Genomic DNA, 20,687 nt, shown 5'->3' on the forward strand with positions numbered 1-20,687 from the left:
TGGAATATCCCAAGTCTGTGGATCAGGATAGAGGCTTCTCCTGATTCATATAGCCACAGGGGCTGGCGAACCCAAGATCTGCAGGTCAGAAGTAGGGCTCTTGCTTTACAGGTTGTGGAGATCAACAAATCCCAAGATTGACAGGCAAGACTGCAAGGCTTCTTCTGATTTATGTAGCTGCAGGGGCTGGTGAACCCGAGATTGGCTGGTTGGAGAGCAGGGCTCCCACTCACAGGCTGTGAAGATCAAGGAATCCCAAGATTGGTAGATAAGCTGATAGCTCAAGTCCTAAGAACTGGAGATCAGACGAACAGGAGGCAGCCACAGGATCCAGAGTGAGCAAAAAACCAGAACATATGCTTATATTCAGATGCAGGCCACACCCCCAAGGAAACTCCTTTCAACTGATTGGCTGCTCACGGCAGATTCCATCCTGGGAGTGATCACATATATACACTGAGAATCATGGCCCAGCCAACCTGTCACACAATCTTAACCATCACAGAGGCATATCTTGTTTTATTGCTCTTTGCCGATACTGTTTTTTTTTTTTTTTTCTTTTTTAACCAATTAAAGGTTTGTTGCAACCCTGTGTTGAGCAACTCTGTCAGCTGTATTTTTCCAACAGCCTGCGCTCACTTGTGTCTCTGTCTCTGTGTCCCATTTTGGTAATTCTCACAATACTAGCATATCTTGTTTTATTGTGATACTGCTTTTTTTTACAAATTGAAGGTTTGTGGCAACCCTGTGTCGGGCAAGTCTTTCAGTGCCATTTTCCTAACAGCGTGTGCTTACTTTATGTCTCTGGGTTGATTTTGGTAATTCTTGCAGTATTTCAAATTTTCCAATCATTATTATATCTGTGATGAGTGATCTTTGAAGTTACTATTTTAATTGCTTTGGGGTGCCATGAACTGTGCCCATATAAGACACTGAACTTAATCGATAAATGTTGTGTGTGTTTTGACTGCTCCACTGGCCAGCTGTTCCCCTGTCTCTTTCCCTCTCTGTGGGCCTCCTTATTCCCTGAGACAGGACAACATTGAACTAGGCCAGTTAATCACCCTACAGTGGCCTCTAAGTGTTCAAATGAAAGGAAGGGTTTTATGTCTCTCACATTAAATCAAAAGGTAGAAATGATTAAGCTTAGTGAGGAAGGCATGTTGAAAGCTGAGATAGACTGAAAGCTAGGCCTCTTGTACCAAACAGCCAAGTTGTGAATGCAAAGGAAAAGTTCTTGGAGGAAATTAGAAGTGCTACTCCGGTGAACACATGAATGATGAGAAAGCAAAACAGCCTTATTGCTGATACAGAGAAAGTTTTTGCGGTCTGGATAGGAGATCACACCATCCACAACATTCCCTTCACCCAAAGCCTAATCCAGAGCAAGATGTTAACTCTTTTCAATTCTATGAAGGCTGAGAGAGGTGAGGAAGCTGCAGAAGAAAAGTTTGAAGCTAGCACAGGTTGGCTCATGAGGTTTAGGGAAATAACCCGTCTCCATAACATAGCTGTGCAAGGTGAAGCAGCAGGTGCTGATGTAGAAGCTGCATCGAGTTAATCCAGAAGGTCCCGCTGAGGTAACGGATGAAGGTGGCTACAGTAAAGGACAGGTTTGCAGTGTGGACAGAACAGCCTTGTATGGAAGAAGATGCCGCCGAGCACTTGCAGAGCCTCAGAGGACAGGCTCTCTCGTCAGGGGCTGATGTAGAAGCTGCATCGAGTTAATCCAGAAGGTCCCGCTGAGATAACGGGTGAAGGTGGCTACAGTAAAGGGCAGGTTTGCAGTGTGGACAGAACAGCCTTGTATGGAAGAAGATGCCGCCGAGCACTTGCAGAGCCTCAGAGGACAGGCTCTCTCGTCAGGGGCCGATGTAGAAGCTGCATCGAGTTAATCCAGAAGGTCCCGCTGAGGTAACAGGTGAAGGTGGCTACAGTAAAGGACAGGTTTGCAGTGTGGACAGAACAGCCTTGTATGGAAGAAGAAGCTGCCGAGCACTTGCAGAGCCTCAGAGGACAGGCTCTCTTGTCAGGGGCTGATGCAGCTCATGACTTTAAGTTGAAGCCAGCGCTCATCTACCGTTCTGAAAATCCTAGGGCCCGTAAGAGTTATAGCTAAATCTACTTTGCCTGTGCTCTATACATGGAACAACAAAGCCTGGATGACTGCACATCTGCTGACAACATGGTTTACTGAATATTGTAAGCCCACCACTGAGACCTACTGCTTAGAAAAAGATTCTCAATATTACTGCTCATTGACAATGCACCAGGTCACCCAAGAGCTCTGATGGAAATGCACAGGGAGGTTAATGTTGTTTTCATGCCCCTTAATACAAAATCTATTCTGTAGTCCATGGATGAAGGAGAAATTTCAACTTTCAAATCTTACTATTTAAGAAATACATTTCCTAAGGCTGTAGCTACCATAGACAGTGATTCTTCTGATGGATCTGGGCAAAGTAAATTGAAAACCTTCTGGAAAAGATACACCATTCTAGACTCATGGGAAGAGGCCAAAATATCAACATTAACAGGAGTTTGGATGTTGATTCCAACCCTCATGAATGGCTTTGAGGGGTTCAAAACTTCAGAGGAGGAAGTAACTGCAGAGGTGGTAAAAATAGCAAGAGAACTAGAATTAGAAGTAGAGCCTGAAGATGTGACTGAATTGCTGCAATCTCATGATAAAACTTTAACAGATGAGGAGTTTCTTCTTATGAATGAGCAAAAAGAAAGAGGTTGCTTGAGATGGAATCTACTCCTGGTGAAGATGCTGTGAACGTTGTTGAGATGACAACAAAAGATTTAGGATATTACTTAAACTTAGTTAATAAAGCAGTGGCAGGGTTTGAGACAATTGACTCCAATTTTGAAAGAAGTTCTCCTGTGGGTAAAATGCTATCAAACAGCACTGCATGCTACAGAGAAGTCTTTCGTGAAACAAAGAGTCAATTGATTCGGCAAACTTTATTATTGTCTTCTTTTAAGAAATTGCCACAGCCACCCCACCCTTTAGCAACTACCAACCTGATCAGTCAGCAGTCATCAGCATCGGGGCAAGACCCTCCACCAGCAAAAAGATTATGACTCGCTGAAGACTTAGATGATGGCTAGCATTTTTTAGCAATAAAGTATTTTTTAATGAAGGTATGTACATTTTTTTAGACATAATGCTTTTGCACACTTAATAGACCCCCCCCCACACCCCCCTTGCTGTCGAGTTGATTCTGACTCATAGCGACCCTATAGCATGGAGTAGAACTGCCCTATAGAGTTTCCAAGGAGTGTCTGGTGGTTATCAACCTGCTGACCTTCTGGTCAGCAGCCGTAGCACTTAACCACTACACCACCAGGGTTTCCTGATAGAGTACACTATGATGTAAAAACTTTTATATGCACTGGGAAACCAGAAAATTCATGTGATTTGTTTTATTGTGATATTCTTTCTGTTGCGGTGGTCTCGAACCGAACTCACAGTATCTCCAAGCACCATGCCTTCAGGGAAAAGGAATAATTTTACTTCCTCTTTCCCGATTTGGATACCTTTTATTTACTTTTTTCCTAGCCTAATTGCATGGCTAGGGTTTCCACGTGACATTGAATAGCAGTGGTGCGAGTGGGCATCCCTGTCTTGCCCCTGATATTAAAGAGAAAGCTCTCAGTTTTTTTCCATTGAGTGTGATGTTAGTTGTGCGTTACTTGTTTGCTTTTTGGAAAAATGGTATGGTGGTGTTAGACCTCTTTGTCTGAGAACAGGAGGAGGAGAGAGAAGAATCAAGATCAGCATCAGCCCATGGCTGATTCATAGGAGATGGAGGGCAAACATACCTTTACCAACAGTGTTTTTTACCAATTCTGACACCACCCATCCCTCCCATGGCACTCTGCTTCTTTGAAGGTTTGATAATTTGGTGCAGTGGCCACACAGAATGCACAGATAATACTCATGATTATGGGGCTCATTAGGTAAGTAACAGGTTACAATTTGGGATCAAGATCAACAGGCTACAACTCAAGGTCTGGATCAGGAAGCATGTAGGCAAAGTCTCCCTTCTTCAGTAAAGGACAACTTTCTCAGCTTCTTGGCCATGCAGGACTTCTCTCTGCCCTGGATGGGCTCCTCTTGACCCCCTGAGGACAGGCTCCTGTTGGCCCCCTGAGGACAGGCCTCCATTCTTGGCTCTTGGCCCTGCTTGTGCTTGACCTCTGCCCTGCTCGGGCAAGTGTTACAGAACTCTTTTAGCTCTGCCAGTAAGTCCCTGAGACACTCCAGTCTGCCTGAAAGCCTCCTGCCTGAAGACACTCAGTTCTCTCACCCCGTGGGTTGGTAAGCCTAGCTGCCAACAGGTGTCTGAAGGGTACCCCACTCTCCCAGTAAGCCTCAGTCCAAAGGTGCTTGGCTCTCTTGCTCTGTGGGTCCATGTGCCTAGCTCTGCCAAGTGTCTGGAGGCACCCCACTCCACCACCAAACCTGCCTGAAGGCGTGTAGCTCTCTTGTTCCTTGTGCCGGTAAGCCCACCACAACCATCTTCTGGCTCTGCTGCTGCTGTTTCTCTGCCACAGATTTTGCCGTGATTCCTGCCACCACTTGTCACCATCTCCAGTGTTACAGCTCCATCTCCTGGGTCTAGGAAGTTTCCGGTGCAAGGACCTTGGGTCCAAAGGGTGTGCTCTACTCCTGGCTGTTCTTCTTGATGGTAGTGAGGTCCCCCTCTCAATTCTGGGATTGGCTCCCTTTAAGCCTAGCAGGATGGCAAAGCTGACCAATCCCCTTGTTAGGGCTCTGTACACCTCATCTGCACGGTCCTGTTGCCACAAGGGTTCTATGTGCCTTATTTGCATTGGTAAAACAAGCTGTCCAGCCCACCTTGATGGCCCATAAGTACCTTGTTTGAATAGTCCCACCCAGTCATTTTGTGGGAGTCATAAGATTGTGCATGGGTAAAAGGACTGACTATATTAAGTAATACACTGCACCAGACTTTTCAATTTTTAAACAAGTCATTGTTTCGCAAACACGGTATGGCCCCTATATTTACTACCCTCTTACTTTGCTTGATCCTTAACATGTTTGCGCACCCAAGAGAGTCCCTACCAGCTATAACCTGTTTCTTAGCCACTTTGTGTAGATTGAGGCCTGGGATTGTGGGAACAGTGCTCAGAGAACTGCCTGCTCTCTGGAAACAAAAAATAATTTTATTATGCCTTAGCCAACAGAATGTGTCTTTTCTGCTGATGCCTGGGGTTGAATGGTAAGTCCTGTGCACTTACCTGCCATCTGGTTTGTTGCCTGAGGACAGAAGTGTAGTGTTATGGTTAGGACTTGGGGCTTGCCTTACCCATGTTTAGACTTTGAAAAAGGTAATTAGTCTCATTTCTTGAAAGTGTAGGAGATGAAAAGCTGGGTTTCTGTGTCTGTTCCCTCTGTTCATAGCCTTCCACTTCGTGTATATCAGAAAATTCATTGGCTCCACTGGTGCATGTTCATGGGAGCCCTCAAGAATACATTCCTGATTTTTAAAAATATGAATTTACAGTAAAAGTGGAGTTTTTCTCAAAAGTCCTGTAATTTTAAATTATTCAAGAAGGAATTTACTTGGAACCATTAAAAAAAAAAAAAACCTATTCCATTGAGTCGATTCCTACTCATAGCGACCCTATAAACCAAAAAAACCAAACCCAGTGCCATCGAGTTGATTCTGACTCCGACCCTATAGGACAGGGTGGAACTGCCGCATAGAGTTTCCAAGGAGTGCCTCGCGGTTTTGAACTGCCGACCCTTTGGTTAGCAGCCATAGCACTTAACTACTACGCCATCAGGATTTCCTAGCGACCCTATAAAGAAGTTAGTAATTAGCTGTGGCCTGTAGAACTTGCAGACATTCAGCAGTCCCTTGTTTTTATTCACTGAGTAGTTGGCTTCAGTTTCTAGCATAGGGGATTATTCTTCGGGCTACAACATTACGGCCTATGGCTTCTGTTTGGCCAATAGCAAATCCAGAGAAGGTAGTAACTACTATCTAATTATAGAATCATTTGCAAACATAATGTGAACGTAGCAATTTCCCACATTTTAGCATTTATATGTTCTGCAAATTGCTGGAAACTGACAAAATACGAAGTTTGTATTTGTTTTCTCTTTAATTCTACTGACTGGTTGGTTTCAGGATTGACAATTTATATATCATGAAGATTATTTTAAATTAAAGTTCAAGAATGTAAACTGTAATTAACATATGGTATGCTTAAGAAAGCATCTTTGTTTTGGGATATATCTACCCAAAATATTTGGAAATTATTGTATTTCTTTTAAGCTGAACTATTCTCTCCCCCATCTCCCAATCTGAAATCCTTCTGTTCTTACCCAGTCTTTTGCCGATATCAGATGGATCTTGGCTGAAAGAGAATAGCAGAAGGATGTTTACCTGTGTTTTATTGACTGCAAACACATTTGACTGTGTGGGTCATAACAAATTATGGATAATACTGCAAAGAATGGAAATTCGAGAACATTTAATTGTGCTTGTGTGGAACCTGTACATAGACCAAAAGGCAGTTATTCAGACAGAACAAGGGAATACTGAGTGATTTAAAGTCAGCAGAGATGTGTGTCAAGGTTGTATCCTTTCATCATACTTAGTCTGTACGCTGAGCAGATAATAAGAGAAGCTGGATTATATGAAGAAGAAAGTGGCGTTAGGATAGGTGGAAGACTCATTAACAACCTGCGATGTGCAGTGACACAGCCTTGCTTGCTGAAAGTGAAGAGGACTTGAATCACTTACTGATGAAGATCAAAGACCACGGCCTTCAGTATGAATTGTACCTCAACATAAAGGAAACAAAAATCCTCACAACTGGACCAATAAGTGACATCATGAAAATGGAGAAAAGGTTGAAGTTGTCAAGGATTTCATTTTACTTGTATCCACAGTCAATGCCCGTGGAAGCAGCAGTCAAGAAATCAAAAGATGTATTGCATAGGGCAAATCTGCAAAAGATCTCTGTAAAATGTTAAAAAGCCAAGATGTCACTTTGAGAACTAAGGTACGCCTAACCCAAGCCATGGTATTTTCAGTTGCTTCATGCATACGAAAGCAGGACAATGAATAAGGAAGACTAAAGAAGAGTTGATGCCTTTGAATTATGGTATTGGCAAAAAATAATGAATATGTCATGGACTGCCAGAAGAACGAACAAATCTGACTTGGAAGAAGTACAGCCAGCGTGCTCCTTATATGGGGGGATGGTGAGACTTCGTGCTTTGGGCATGTTGTCAGGAGGGAGCAGTCCTTGGAGAAGGACATGGTGCTTGGCAAAGTAGAGGGTCAGGGAGAAAGAGGAAGACCCTCAACGAAAGGGATCAACACAGTGCCTGCAACAGTGGGCTCAAGCATAACAACAATTGTGAGGATGGCACAGGACTGGGCAGTGTTTCGTTCTGTTGTACATAGGGTCATTATGAGTTGAAACTGACTCGATGGCGCCTAATAACAACAACATTTTTTTTTTTTTAGCAGGGGCACTGTAGCTTAAAACTACTTTTTTACTTTCAGCAGTGTATATTTAGGACAAGTTGCTTGTGTGTGTAGGGAAAAAATGTTTAAGTCTGACATAGCAGGTAAACATCAAGAATGGCGCTCGTCCACAAAATTAAAAAAAAAAAAGGCGCTTGGTTTTATTTGTGAAATGAAATAGTGAAGGCATATGCCAAATGATAATAATAAATCAAGCTTTGGGAATACCTCCAGCAAAGTAGAATTCCATAGTGCCTTCAAGCGGGCATCATCAGCTGGGTTTTGTCTATTTTGGGTTGGTTTGACAAACTGTTAAATAACTTTAAGTGACTGCCAGTCAACTGTGCTGATTCTGCAGTTTTTCCACATTAGTCACTGTTCTAGTTCAAGAGCGTAGCCTTCAGCATAGTGTGGTTCATACATGACTACACTGATTATATTTGTTAGAACTCACCACTCACTGGACTCAAATTTGGACCCAAGTGCCAGTATTTGTTAGGCATTCAGGAAATTTCTTAAGAGCACTGTTAAAGGTGATGGGGTGAACTAAACTTAGCGTTTCATTCTTAGGGCATACTTGTCTAGTAGGGTAAAAAACAGACAAAATAATAAATAGGCAAATATTGGAGCCCTGGTGGCATGGTGGTGCTCGGCTGCTAACTGAAAGGCCGGCAATTCGAACCCACCAGCTGCTCTTCAGGAGAAAGATGTGGCAGTCTGCTCCATAAAGATTGCAGCCCAGGAAACCCTGTTAGGAAATTCTGCTCTGTCCTATAGATCGCTCACTGTGAGTCGGAATTGACTCGATGGTACACAACAACAGGAAGGCAAATATCTAATATAATTTCAAATGGTGAAAAGGCATTATGAAAAACATAAAACTCAGTAAAGAGAGAAGAGTGATAGAGAGGGACAGGATACTACTTGAACCAGTCTTTAGTGGAAACATGATTGATAAGAAGTGAGCCAGCAGCAAGATCAGTGTGATATGAATACAGTGAGCAAGAGGGAGAGGGGTAGGAGGTGAGGTGGAAAGGGTAAGGCTTTGTAACCCATTGCTGTCGAGTCGATTCTGACTCATAGCAACCCTACAGAACAAGGTAGAACTGCCACACAGGGTCCAAGGAGCGCCTGGTGGATTTTAACTGCCGACCTTTAGGTTCGCAGATGTAGCTCGTAACCACTATGCCACCAGGGTTTGTAGGTCATCATTAAAGAATTTGAGTTTTAATTTTGAGTGTAATGGAAAGCCAATGGAGGATTTTAGCAGAGGAATAATGTGATCTGATTTGTGTTTTCAAGTCATTCTGACTGCTTTGTAGAGAATAGATTAGGGGATTGGGAGTAAACACAGGAAGACAGATGACACTGCAAGAGATGATGGTGGCTTAGATTAGCTTGGTTGGAGTTAGGTTGAAGTGGTTGGATTTTGAAAGAGGAGCTGATAGGACTTGATGGATGATTGACTCTGGTGTTTGAGGATAATAATGAAATCAAGGATAACATCTAGGTTATTTTGTTGCACTGGTAAGTACTATGGAATTATTATCAACAGTAACAATCTCTTGCCATCAGGTCGATTCCAACTCCAGGTGACCTCACGTGTGTCAGAGTAGAACTGTGCTCCATAGGGTTTTCAGAGGCTGATCTTTTGGAAGTAGATTGCCAGATCTTTCTTCAAGCATCTCTATGTGGTTAGTAGCAGAGAGCATTAACCGTGCATCACCCAGGGACTCTAATGGTAATGTTGTTGTTAGCTGCCATCGAGTCAGTTCCGACTCATGGCGACCGTATGTACCACAGAACGAAACATGACTGTCATATATTAAATGCCCACTATGTACCAGACGGAAACCCTGGTGGCGTAGTGGTTAAAAGGTCGGCAGTTTGAATCTACCAGGTGCTCCTTGGAAGCTCTGTGGAGCAGTTCTACTCTGCCCTGTAGGGTCTCTATGAGCCGGAATTGACTTGATGGCAATGGGTTTGGTTTTGGGTTTTTTTTAAATGTACCAGACATTGAATTTTGAATTCTTTGTAGTTTTTCACTTAATTCCCATAACAACCTCTTAAATATAGTTTTTTTTTTTTTTTTTTCATTTTACAGATGAAGAAATTAAGGCTTAGGTGCAAAGTCATTTGCCCAGCATCACACAGGCAACCACAGGTCTCTCTGTCTTCAAAGCTCTTGTTCGGTGAGGCATTCAGCAACTACTTACCACACAACTCTTCTAGGAGTCAAGTGTACAGAGGTTAACAAAACTGAGCGGTTGCTTTTATGGAGTTTAGAATTATTTATATATATATATATATTTTAATTTGCCATAATAGTGTGTGCAGTTTTATGATCCAGTTGTGTAGGAAGACCTTGCTTGCCTTGAATGTTGGGTTTCTGGTAGCCTTCATCTTCTGGAATATGGCTTTGACTGTGGAAGTAAGCCTGTGCTAAAGCCTTTTCTCTAATCATTAGACTAAGTCCCTAGGCTCTTTTGTGCCCTTCTACACAGAAACTTGGCTCTATGTTTTTCCTCAAAGCAGGCTGTCAGCAGCAAATGCTGAAGAGTTCGGGGAGCTAATAGAGGCAAATACAGCAGTGGTCAAAACTGACACTTGACAACCAGAGTGCAAAAAGTATCTGAAAACTGCAGAGGAGACACAGAAGTATGTTGTGTGTTACATCCATTAATGTATTATTTTCTAAAAATTTCTTTCAAACTGCTGCCAATGTTTGAGGAGAATAAATGCTGTCCTTTAAGTATGAAAATTCTTTGAAGTGTTATTTTACCCTAAAAACCTGTGGTTCTTGTATTTCACTCCATAATAGATTTTTATAAAAATATTTAAAAATGGAAGTTAACTTGTTAACCTCTCTTTAGTAAAATTGGTGCTGTAGGAAAATCTGCTATATTTATATTTTGTCAGTTAACCAGAGGTTACTCCTAATAATTTATAAATCATTAAGAAAAGATTAATTGGTATACATTTGGAAAGGTAGGGAAGAGTATATATTAGAAATTTCGTAATATATATTAGCTTGTCATGGCACTAGAATCATCGTAAGATGTGTGTGCATTTTAGAATTTGAGGTGCTGGCATATCTGAATTAGGTGACTTCAGACTTAAAAACTCCATTCTGAATTAAACTAAGATTTTCTTTTCTACTCTTCTGAAGAAACCATTCATCCTTTTGTCAGAGTTTTACTGTTTGGAAAGCAAAGAGGGCAGGAGTCAGAATTTCTGACATGGATATAAAGAATTGCTTGGTGCCTGTTAAGAATGTTTATGCAGCTGGCCTCTGAGAAGGTGCCTTGTTCAACAGGTTAGAGAACAGGACTGATAATGTTAAATGAACGTAGAATCTGTAAATACCTTTATAGCCAAGATAGCTATATATCAAGCCTTAGTTCCGTGTCCTGACTTCCAAATTAACTTCAACTCACTGGTATTAAAAAAAAAAAAAGAAAGAAAGACCTATAGGGTATTTGTAAATTGGTAACTAGATAGAGACTAAGTTTGTTAAAATAAGGAGGCAGTTTGCAGCTGTAAAAGTCTTGACTATAACACAGAGTGCAGAGATTTGGGCTTTAACTTATGTAAATAAACTTACTATCCTAACAGCTTTCTGGGAATTCACCCAGTGAATGCCAGGGCCCTAAATCACTCCCCCTTAGCCTGATGCGTGATGTTTATGTTTTAATAGGCTTTAAATTTAGAGCTGATTTAATCTTCATTCTTTCCTACCTCATGGTCAATTTTACATTTCAAGGACTCCAACTAGGCTTTACCAGGCCACAGTCAATCACTGAACCTCACATCAAGAATGTTTATACGTAGCACTTTAGAAATACTGTTTTAGTCAGATTGTATCAGTAATAAGATTTGTATTAGGCTAAAAATTGATATTAAGAAAGTTTGCGGTTTGACAACTCCTTGTAAATTTCTCCTTCCTGTCCCTGCATCCTCTTTGATGTAATACCGTTTGCCTTTGTTTACCCTGCTGTTAAATACTCCACTGTTCTACCTGCAAGACAGAACATGGGCTGCAAACTGTTTGAATGCCGCGTGTTTCTCCATTTTGTGAAATGAAATTATTTCTTCAATAAAATATAATTTTTGTTTTAATTTCTAAGGAAGTGTTGGCCTAGTGTTTACACTAAGACAGCTGTTGGAACTAGAAGGATCCTTATAGGTCATCTTATCTAACTCTATATTTTTGTAAAGGAGGTAACTTGAGGTCCCAAAAGATAGTGATTTGACTTATACTCACAAATTTAGTTGATTGTAGAGCCTGGATTTTAACTCAGGTAAAACAGGTTTTTTTTTTAAAGCAGGTTATATGACTTATTTAAGTCTTTATCTTCTACTGAGATTAAGAACATCTGCTTCAGGATTGTTACGTGAATTAAATGGAGTAACACATAACTGGCTTAGTGCCTGACTCATTATAGATGCCCAAAAGATGCTCGTTTTTCTTTTTCTTTATCTGTCAAATCTGTCCCTTTTCTATTCCACTTACCTGGAAATTTTACTTTCTTGTTTCCGGTGACAAATGTGTTTCAGGGAAGGGATTGAGCAAGACATTTTAAGCTATCATGTCCTTCCCTGCTTAGGTGGCTAGGTTTCCAAGAATCTTCTCCTGAGATTTGGTAGCAAATAGAACTAGAAGGGCTTAAGAAGACCCATGTTGCTTGCTCGATTTGCGGGGGGAGAGAGGTGTAATAAAGGATTTGACTGGCCTTTGTCCTTGATACCTGGGAGGTAACCTCTAAACCCCTGGAATTTCCTGATAGGAGTGTTTTTGTTATTCATGGTGGGCCTTGATGGTTTATGCTAACAAGGTGATTCATGGTGGGCTTCTAGATAGTTTGTGCTAAGGAAATGACTCAGGATGTGAGCAGGCCATACCAGAAAGACTAACCATGTGAGTAGAGGGTTGGAACTTTGAGCCACTTGGTATGGATCTCTTGGTAGGGGAGAGAGGCTGGAGATTGAGTTCAGTGATGTGATCAATGACTTAATCACTCATGCCTGTGTAAAGACATCCTGATAAAAACTCTGGACCCTGAAGCTTGACTGAGCATCCTTGGTTGGCAGTACTCTGCATATTGTCATGAAAGATTTATACTTACATTTTCTAAGAGTTTTATAGTTTTAAATCTTACATTTAGGTCTGTGATTTATTTTGAGTTATTTTTTGTGTATGCTGTGAGGTAGGTGTTCAACTTTATTCTTTTGTATGTGAATATCCAGTTGTTGCAGCACCGTTTGTACTGGGACCATTGAATTTTTTGGCACCTTTTTTGAGAAGCAGTTGACCTTGAATGTAAATGTAAAGGGCTTATTTCTGGATTCTCAATTCTATTCCATTGAGCTATATGTCTGTCCTTATGCCAGTTCTATACTGTCTTGATTACCGTAGCTCTGTAGTAAGTTTTGAAGTTGGGAAGTGTGAGTCATTTAACTGTTTTTCTTTTCAAAATTGTATTGGTTATTCTGGGTTCCTTGAGTTTCCATATGAATTTTAGGATCAACCTGTCAATTTCTACAAGGAAACCAGATGGGATTCTGATAGGGATTGTGTTGAATCTATCTGTACATCAGTTTAGGGAGTATTGCCGTCTCATTAGCAGACTTTTTCTTACTGCTCTGGATATATACATTGACCAACAGTCTCCTCCCATAGCTTTTGAGTTTGTGTCTTTAATTTAAAGAGCCATTCTGTCTAGTCTCTCAGTTTCAAATCCAGATTCCCAGCTTGGATCCTTGCTTTACTCAGTTGTTGTGGGGGCTAAAGAGACAGGATTATGAATATAAATATATAAATATAGCTGCTGAGAGCTTATTCCTATTGTGGAAGGAAGGTAGTTTTCAGAAGAGGAGTGTGGATTTGAGAGACAACATAATAAGAGTTGTCTACCACACTGCATTGATGAAGGAAGTAGTTCAGGGTAGAAAGGCAGTGGAATACTTGGAGAATATAGTGAAGCAGAGTCAGGAGGCACGTCATGGTTGGGGCTAGAGGAAGAATGTTGCTGTTGTTAGGTGCCATCAAGTCGATTTTTGACTCATAGTGACCCCATGTGATAGAGTAGAACTGCCACATTAGGTTTCCTAGGCTATAATCTGTGGCTCATTGGTTAAGAGCTGGCTGCTAACCAAAAGTTTGGCAGTTCAAATCCACCAGCAGCTCCTTGGAAACTCTATGGGGCGGTTCTGCTTTGTCTTACAGGGTTGGTATGAGTTGGAATCGACTTGATGGCAATGGGTTGTTTTTTTGGGTTTAATCTATGGAAGCAGATCCCCAGGTCTTTCTCCTGTGGAACCATTGGGTGCGCCTTAACCGCTAACCTTTCAGTTAGCAGCTGAGCTGCTTAACTGTTGCGTCACCAGGGCTCCTTGGAGGAAGAATAGAAGCCAGCAAAGCAGGCAGAGGAGATGTAATTGGGGACAGAGGAAAATCCCTGGAAGTACAGTATAGTGAATGTCTCTTAAGGAGGAAGAGAGAAGGAGCATTAGCCTGAGAAAAACTCTGAATTTGATTGCTAGGATCTTATTGGTGACCAGACTTACTTAAAAGCCTGACATATAAGTAATGGCAAAGTCCACAATCATTTATTTAAAGAATGTATTGCATTCTGCTAGACTAGTATTTCCCCAACTTTAGTCATTTAGGTACTAATTTCCTAACTTTTACTGCAGCAGAGAACTACCTAGAGTATTGTTTATTTAATATATTCTTTTAAATAGCTCACTTCAGAAAATTAAGTACATTTATTTTTATGAAGATGCTTTAAAACACCACCATATATGGAAAATCAGTATAGACATTTCTGCCATAATGGGATAAGGGTCCCTGAAAATCTACACATTTTGCCAAATCATATACTGAAAATAACAGGGCTTATGGGCATAATGAGAACAGACCATGTAACATTTAACTCAAGAATCCAATTATAAACACAATATATATCCTAATCTAAATAGTAACTCAGTTTAAAAGATACTTGAAATTCCTAATAAGTATATACCACAGTAAATGTAGGACTTTACCTTAAAAAAAAAGAAAAAGGCACACATAGTTTAAGGAAGTGTGGAAGCTGTTGAGTTATGGAGATAAGGGCTGGGTGATATCATCACGATAAATTTTAAGAGAAAAGCAGGTCAGAGCTTCTTAGCTAGAAATGTAGTGACGTAGTAAGGGTGGATGGGTGTGGTTCACTATCTTGTGTATATTTCTTTTTTACAAAAATGGAGAGAACCATCTGATAAGCACTTCTAAGACACACAGTCAAAATGAGCCCAAACGAAGTATGCCAGGAAAATAGGCATCACACATAGTACTATATTCCTTTGCTGCTGTTTTAATGAAGCAAAAACAACAGCATTAGTTTTCAGTTAGATATTATGGTCTGTCAGTGGCTTTGGGTTTGAAATCTGTTCTTGTTATTAAAAAGGAAAATTAAGTGTTAGAGGTTTTAAAGATTTCACTGGTGCTAGACTGAGACTTGCTCCTCATAATTTTTATGTGATCAATTCAGTGTTGTACCAAGTCCACATGTCCCTAATACCTTTTTTTAAACCATGAATAATAAATGCCCCATTCATGGGGAGACACTGTGCTGCTTGACTGTGTTATAAATGTTGTTCAACCACCTGGAATATCTTAAGACCCTGCACAAATGTCATTAGTCCCTCCACGAGGAAGAGAGTGTACTAAAAAGGGGCTATCCAAAAAACCCACTGCCGTCGAGTTGATTCCAACTCATAGCAACCCTATAGGACAGAGTAGAACTGCCCCACAGAGTTTCCAAGGAGCACCTGGTGGATTTGAACTGCCAGGCTCTTGAGTGACAGCCATAGCACTTAACCACTACGCCACCAGGGTTTCCAAAAGGGGCCATAGGACCAAGTAAAATGTTTAAAACTTGGTTCCTCCCACTCTCCTTCCAGGAAAAAAAAGACACTGGTGGCAAGTGAACGGTATTGGTGGTAGAAAGGGTCACATAATTATGGATTCCTGTGCCTGGTGAACGGTTGTCATCCAGGGATTTCCCTCCGCTGGCCTCCTGGGGGATTTCCTTGCCTCCTTCCTGTGTTGCATGTCCTGTTTCCTATATCCAGTGTCTTCCTCTTTCTTGATTTACTTTTATTCATGTGCAGTGCAGTGTGATGGATTGCTTCTGTATGGCCTTTCTAGCCATGGTTTTGTAACTACTGCCAAATGATTGGGTGGGACTATGCAAATAAGATGCTTGTGGCCCACCAAGGGAATTGGACAGTTTACTAACAATGCAAAGAAGGTGAATGGCACCCTTGTAGGGGTGGGACCATGCAAATAAGGTGTATGGAACCCTAATGAGAGGATTGGTCAGTTTTACCATTCTGCTAGGCTTAAAATAAGCCATCTCAGAAGCAGAAAGGGGGGGACTTGACTACCGCCAGGAAAAAGGGACAGGAGTGGAGTGCGTTTGGACCTGAAATCCCTATGCTGAGAACTTCCTGGACTCAGGAGACAGAGCTGTAGCACCGGAGATGGTGCAAGATGGCAAGAAGCAGTGGCAGAGAAGTGGCAACAGCAGAACCGGGAGACCAGTGCAAGACAGTGCATTGAGCTTCCTGGTCCACTAGTAAGGCGGTTACTGGGGGTATACTGATCCAGGGAGTGAGAAAGTTGAGTGCCTTCAGGCCAGAGGCTTCCTGGTGGAGTGGAGTGCCTCCAGGCACTGATTGGTGGAGCTAAAGAGCTTTGTAACACTTGCCAGAGCAGGACAGAGGCAGAACTGAGGGGCCGAGGGTCAGAGAGAGACCTCCCTGTGAGCATGGCTGAGAAGAGGCTGTCCTGTAACCTGTCACTTCCCTGATAAACCCCGAAACTGTGAGTATGGTGAGTTCTGTGTGGCCATTGTAACAGATTATCGAACCCAGCAGAGAAGTAGAGAGGGCCCTAGAGGGGACAGCTGATGTTAGAATTAGTAAAAAGGTTGGACAGAGGAGGTATGTCTGACCTCTGCCTCATAGGAATCAGCTGTGAGCTGTCGGTCTTCTCCTGATTCTCCTTCTCCCTTGTGAAGTTAGACGCCTTCCCCACGCCATTTTTACATCATGTGATAAATCCCTTGAGAAAGGATCCAAGGAAGGTAAAATTTTTGTAGCCATGAATGTCAGAGAAATCTCTCTGTTCTACTAGCCCTCATTGATAGTTTTGTTGGTTATTCTAAAATTTCCCAGAAGGCTTTGCTCCATTCTGTCTTCTGGTTTCTAGTGTTGTTGAGAAGTTTGCAGCCATTCTGATGCCTGGTCATTAGTATTTTTTTTTTTTTTTCTCTAGAAGTTTATAGAATCTTCTGATCCCCATTGTTTTAAAAGTTAACATGCTAGGCATTCAATGGGCTCTTTAAATCTGATATGCTCAAAACCTTCAGTTGTGTGTGTGTTTTCCTGTGGATTTTGGTCTTTATCATCCATGTTGGAGGCTTTCCTAAAATATCTGGTAATCCTCGGCATTGTTTATTTTTAAAAGGATGGCATAAAAAAACATTGTTGGAATTTTTGAGTGCCTAGGTGGAGTTGTTTTTGAGCTTCATTGTAAAACTTCATGATGTTAGTTTTTTCGTGTCTGGTTGCCCAGCTAGGGAAGAGGCTGTTGGTTTCTACGTTCAAGTCTTCAGTTAAACATGTAATTTTTGTGAAATGGCATCCATGCCCTCAACTGTGCCTGGAATGGTTTAGTCTCGACACCCTCTAACTTCCTCTCTCTAGAGAATAAAGGCTTGGGGCTTCTTATTAAAAAGGTTTCAGAGAGCTCTCTAGGAGTTAGGCTGTTGAGCTCTATTTTTCTTTGAAGGAGTATTACAAACACAAGGTAGCCTCACTCAACACTTAACCTGTTGATGGAAAGGTGACCTAGTATGGAATGCTTAGCTGCAGCCACTAGTGTTACCTTTATCAATCTGTATCTTTACCCTCTCTAAACTTTTAGAAGCCTTTGTCACTTCTAAGAAAATGAAGTAGCACAACCCTCCTTTTCCGGGTTAAACCTCGTCTGCACTAAGAAAGATCAGAAAAGATAGAGACCAGTCACTTTGTAAAATAAGCACGTCTTTAAGGAAAAAAAAAAAAACCCCAAATTTAGTTTTAAAATATTGAAAACCTGACAGTAGCAACCAAATCAAAAAACCAAACCCAGTGCCGTCGAGTTGATTCCGACTCAGTGACCCTATAGGACAGAGTAGAACTGCCCCATAGCGTTTCCAAGGAGCGCCTGGTGGATTCGAACTTTCCACCCTTTGGTTAGCAGCCCTAGCACTTAACCACCAGGGTTTCCAGCAGTAGCAACAGTCATGCAAATAATCCCACACAGAGTGTTAAGCAAAAATCCCATACACTTGAAGGTGCTTATTTCAGGTTCTCTGTGAGGACAAATAAGGAACATCATTGTTTTTACAATGCATTCTGATTTCAGAGATTTTAATTTTTGGGGAAAAAATATGTGACTTTGGAAAGGCAAAAATAAATGACATCTAATATAATGGAGTCTGATTAGATAAATAATTACCAGATATTTAAAGTTAAATTGGAAGGAGAACAATTCATCGTATGATTTGGATTGAGAATGCAGTTGTGTAAAAGTGAATTTACACTTGGGCAATGATCAGGGCCACAACTTGCCCCAAAGGTGGCACTATTATTAAATACAAAAAAAGGTCTCCTCTGGTCATAAAGCAGCTCTGCAGAGGCATAACTCAGCCAGCAAGGCAGCCCCTTCCTCCAGGCTGATTGCCTGGGTACATAACTGAGCAAGGGAAGCATGGGCTGAATTTCTGCCCCTCTCACCTCCTATGCTGGGTGCCCTTGTGTAAGTCAAAAGCTATAACAATAATATAATTTACTATGTGCCAGGCATGGTGCTGAGAGCTTTACAGTTATTATTTGAGCTTAATTCTCAAAAGTAAGTGAGGTAAGTATTATCTTTATTTCATAGTTAATATTTCAGTCCAGATATCTTCTGAACGCCATAATTGTGTATCTGACTGCGCATGTTGTTTATTTGCGGTGTGGCAGCTGTAGCAATCCGTTTAAGATCTAAGACAGATCCTGTCTCTCCTCTGCTCAAAACCTTTCAATGTCTTTTCATTTTACTCAATAAAAGGCAAAATTCTTACAATGGCCTATAAGGCACTCTGTTACATGGATACCTCCCCTTCCCCAGCTCTACTCTCACTTCACTTTACTAATCTCTTTGCTATTCCTTGTACATGGGACACACCTGCCTTAGGGTTTCCCCTGACTGTTCTTTCTGCCTGAAATGTTCTTTGAGCTATATGCAATTTAAACTCCTGGCTTCCAAGTCTTGGCTCAACTGTTAACTTCCTCATTGAGGCCTAATCTGACCTCATTATATGAATTGCAACCTGTCTCCCCTCCCCCAGTATTTATTATCTACTAATATACTATATAATTTACTTTATTGGTTTCTCTCCACTAGAAGATAAGCTTTATGAGATCAGGGATGTTTGTCTCTTGTTCATGAGGTAACCCAAGCATCTAGAACAGTACTGGTACATAGTAGGTGCTCAATAATGTTTATTGAATGAAAGAATGAGTGAAAAAATTGATGTAGGGGGAAGTTAAGTGATTTGGCCAAAGACTGCTCAGCTAATGAAAGCGGAGGTAGATTTTGAATTTAGGTCTATGTATTGTCCTTCTAAGGAGCCCTGGTGGCACAGTGGTTAAAACGATTGACTGCTAACCGAAAGGTTAGCAGTTCGAAATCACCAGCGGCTCCATGGGAGAAAGATGTGGCTATCTGCTTCTGTAGGGTTTTATGGCCTTGGAAACCCTACTGGGGCACGATCAGTTGAAATCTACTTGACGGCGGTGAGTTTCTTGTCCTTCTAATGTTAGAAAATGATATCCAAAAAAGTGTTTAGGATGAGTAAGATTATGGGTGTTTTTTTTCCTTTCTCTCTCTCCACAAATTTATTTCTGTTTTGATCATATTTTAAATAAAATCATAATTACAAACAAAGTACCACAGCAGTAGTTAGAAAGCTAGAGCAGGCAGCCACAAGAATGAAACCTGGCGCCTCATCTGAGGAACTGCCAGCTCCACAAATGCACGGATCTTATTAGGAGTACAAATTGACGGTGTTGAAACCACAGTAAAACTTGTGGATGCTTTTGACTCCAGATACTCTGTGCATAACCTTGGCTCTGCATCTTACTATGTAACCTTGAATGATTTCACCTAGCCCGTACATGGTCCTCAGTTTCCTCATCTCCAAAGTCAGTATGATAATCTCTTTCAAAGGACTCTTAAACCCAGACCAAACCTGTTGCCCTTGATTTGATTGTGACTCATAACGATCCTATAGGACAGAGCAGAACTGCCCTACATGGCTTCCAAGGAGCAGCTGGTGGATTCAAACTGCTGGTGTTTTTGTTAGCAACGAAGCTCTTAACCACTGCGCTGCCAGGGCCCCGGAGGACTACTGGGACGCGTAAATGAGGTGCTGCATGTTAAAGAACTGATACATAATAAGCACATTCAGTTGCTGTTAGCAGATATCATTATTGTTGCTGCTGCTATAAAGTCTGAATTGGGATAATCTTTTCCCACTTGTTGCAAAATTTTAAGTCTAATTTTTGGTGGATACACCTTGTTACCTAGTAAGTTTTGGCAGGTGTCAAAAATAGAAACTGATATTGTCATTATTCGGGTAGCTTTGTGTTGTCATGGACACTTGCTTGTGGTTCTAATTTTATACTGCATCTTAAAAAGCCATTTTTCGTAATAATTTGTATAATTAATATTTAATATGTTGTGGATTCTGCAGCTTCCACCATTCCATTGATTTTGCAGTCTTGGTTGAATAACTCCTATGGTTCAGGTGTTATGCTAAATACTGGGAGAACAAGGGTGAAAAAGGCATGTATCCTATCCTCAAAGAGCTTATACTCAGGTAGGGAAGGCAAAAAAAAAAAAAAAAAGCCACACCTGTTGTGATCTAGTCGATTCCGTCTCAAAGTGATCCTATGGCACATATTAGAACTGCCCCAAAAGGAATAGCCAGTGGGTTTGAACAGATTTTTGGTTAGCAGCCAAGCTCTTAACCACTACACCACCAGGGCTCCAGATAGAGGAGGCAGACATATAAATATAGGGTCGGA

The 20,687-nt window shown here is 41.3% G+C and overlaps 1 protein-coding gene across 6 annotated transcripts in view; it reads left to right on the top strand.

Moving 5' to 3' along the window:
• RAF1 (Raf-1 proto-oncogene, serine/threonine kinase) overlaps window positions 1-20,687 on the top strand; it is a 103,349-nt gene that overhangs the window by 31,184 nt on the left and 51,478 nt on the right. Inside the window, exon 1 of one of the 6 annotated variants that reach the window (XM_003409748.4) lies at window positions 10,064-10,178. The exons of the other annotated variants lie outside the window; for them this stretch is intronic. The gene's annotated coding sequence lies outside the window, so the exon portion shown is untranslated. Of the gene's footprint in view, window positions 1-10,063; window positions 10,179-20,687 lie in introns of those variants that run through there. 6 annotated transcript variants of the gene reach the window in all.

The sequence above is a fragment of the Loxodonta africana genome, chromosome 22 (genome assembly GCF_030014295.1).
Source record: "Loxodonta africana isolate mLoxAfr1 chromosome 22, mLoxAfr1.hap2, whole genome shotgun sequence".
Taxonomy (NCBI): Eukaryota; Metazoa; Chordata; class Mammalia; order Proboscidea; family Elephantidae; genus Loxodonta; species Loxodonta africana.